The sequence below is a fragment of the Pristiophorus japonicus genome, unplaced genomic scaffold (assembly GCF_044704955.1).
Source record: "Pristiophorus japonicus isolate sPriJap1 unplaced genomic scaffold, sPriJap1.hap1 HAP1_SCAFFOLD_1679, whole genome shotgun sequence".
Taxonomy (NCBI): Eukaryota; Metazoa; Chordata; class Chondrichthyes; family Pristiophoridae; genus Pristiophorus; species Pristiophorus japonicus.
Genome location: NW_027251361.1, coordinates 17,501 through 20,000, shown reverse-complemented (window position 1 = coordinate 20,000; position 2,500 = coordinate 17,501).

The window sequence follows — 2,500 nt, the reverse complement described above, 5'->3', positions numbered from 1 at the left end:
ACCAAAGCCGAGACTTGGTCTCGCTGGCGCAACCGAAGTGCCAGGCTGGATAACTCATTAACCAGAAGGCGGCTGGAGGCAGGCAGGGCTGATGGCTGAGGCCGGGTGGAGGCCACCCGCGGCCGGGAAAGTCAAAAGTCCCGTTGTGTGGAAGTCTATGAGGTCAGATTCGGCCGCCTTACCGGGCTTCGGTTGATGGTTTCCCGCTTGGGCAAGCGAGTCGGCCCGGCAAAGTGGCCACTTGCATTTTCTGGCAAGTGTCTGCGAACAACGTTAATGAGTTGAACCTCGGAAATTGCCGGAAGTCCCGATGAAGAAATGAAAATGCCCCTTTTGCGGGGATTTGGATGCTCATGGCCGGCAGCAGGTGGCCCGACGCCCCGCCAACTTGACACTTGTCATTTCTGTCCTTGGGGGTTGGGCGGGGTATCTGCACAGAGGTAGGAGGTGGCAGAATCGAGACTTGGTGAGTTTTCCAAACAAACGTCTCGAGCCTCCAGGTCTGCAGAGACCGACCAGGGCTGCCGCCCAACCGACTATTCACCTTTTTGGGCGGGAATTTATTCCCTTTTTGCCCATTTTTCGGGTTTTTGGTCGGGCTTCAAAAGCGGCTGCCCGAGGCCTGGCAGAGGCCGGGGCATGGTCCCCGATCGCGCCAGGCGGCTCGCGCGACCCGATTAGGCCCCGAAAGGAGTCGGGAAATCGGCAGACCTGCCCGAGTTCAGCCCGGGGGGGGCGGGGGGCAGGTCGGTTCGGCTCAAATCATTAACCAAAGCCGAGACTTGGTCTCGCTGGCGCAACCGAAGTGCCAGGCTGGATAACTCATTAACCAGAAGGCGGCTGGAGGCAGGCAGGGCTGATGGCTGAGGCCGGGTGGAGGCCACCCGCGGCCGGGAAAGTCAAAAGTCCCGTTGTGTGGAAGTCTATGAGGTCAGATTCGGCCGCCTTACCGGGCCTTCGGTTGATGGTTTCCCGCTTGGGCAAGCGAGTCGGCCCGGCAAAGTGGCCACTTGCATTTTCTGGCAAGTGTCTGCGAACAACGTTAATGAGTTGAACCTTGGAAATTGCCGGAAGTCCCGATGAAGAAATGAAAATGCCCCTTTTGCGGGGATTTGGATGCTCATGGCCGGCAGCAGGTGGCCCGACGCCCCGCCAACTTGACACTTGTCATTTCTGTCCTTGGGGGTTGGCGGGGTATCTGCACAGAGGTAGGAGGTGGCAGAATCGAGACTTGGTGAGTTTTCCAAACAAACGTCTCGAGCCTCCAGGTCTGCAGAGACCGACCAGGGCTGCCGCCCAACCGACTATTCACCCTTTTTGGGCGGGAATTTATTCCCTTTTTGCCCATTTTTCGGGTTTTTGGTCGGGCTTCAAAAGCGGCTGCCCGAGGCCTGGCAGAGGCCGGGGCATGGTCCCCGATCGCGCCAGGCGGCTCGCGCGACCCGATTAGGCCCCGAAAGGAGTCGGGAAATCGGCAGACCTGCCCGAGTTCAGCCCGGGGGGGGCGGGGGGCAGGTCGGTTCGGCTCAAATCATTAACCAAAGCCGAGACTTGGTCTCGCTGGCGCAACCGAAGTGCCAGGCTGGATAACTCATTAACCAGAAGGCGGCTGGAGGCAGGCAGGGCTGATGGCTGAGGCCGGGTGGAGGCCACCCGCGGCCGGGAAAGTCAAAAGTCCCGTTGTGTGGAAGTCTATGAGGTCAGATTCGGCCGCCTTACCGGGCCTGCGGTTGATGGTTTCCCGCTTGGGCAAGCGAGTCGGCCCGGCAAAGTGGCCACTTGCATTTTCTGGCAAGTGTCTGCGAACAACGTTAATGAGTTGAACCTCGGCAATTGTCGGAAGTCCCGATGAAGAAATGAAAATGCCCCTTTTGCGGGGATTTGGATGCTCATGGCCGGCAGCAGGTGGCCCGACGCCCCGCCAACTTGACACTTGTCATTTCTGTCCTTGGGGTTGGCGGGGTATCTGCACAGAGGTAGGAGGTGGCAGAATCGAGACTTGGTGAGTTTTCCAAACAAACGTCTCGAGCCTCCAGGTCTGCAGAGACCGACCAGGGCTGCCGCCCAACCGACTATTCACCCTTTTTGGGCGGGAATTTATTCCCTTTTTGCCCATTTTTCGGGTTTTTGGTCGGGCTTCAAAAGCGGCTGCCCGAGGCCTGGCAGAGGCCGGGGCATGGTCCCCGATCGCGCCAGGCGGCTCGCGCGACGCGATTAGGCCCCGAAAGGAGTCGGGAAATCGGCAGACCTGCCCGAGTTCAGCCCGCGGGGGCGGGGGCAGGTCGGTTCGGCTCAAATCATTAACCAAAGCCGAGACTTGGTCTCGCTGGCGCAACCGAAGTGCCAGGCTGGATAACTCATTAACCAGAAGGCGGCTGGAGGCAGGCAGGGCTGATGGCTGAGGCCGGGTGGAGGCCACCCGCGGCCGGGAAAGTCAAAGTCCCGTTGTGTGGAAGTCTATGAGGTCAGATTCGGCCGCCTTACCGGCCTTCGGTTGATG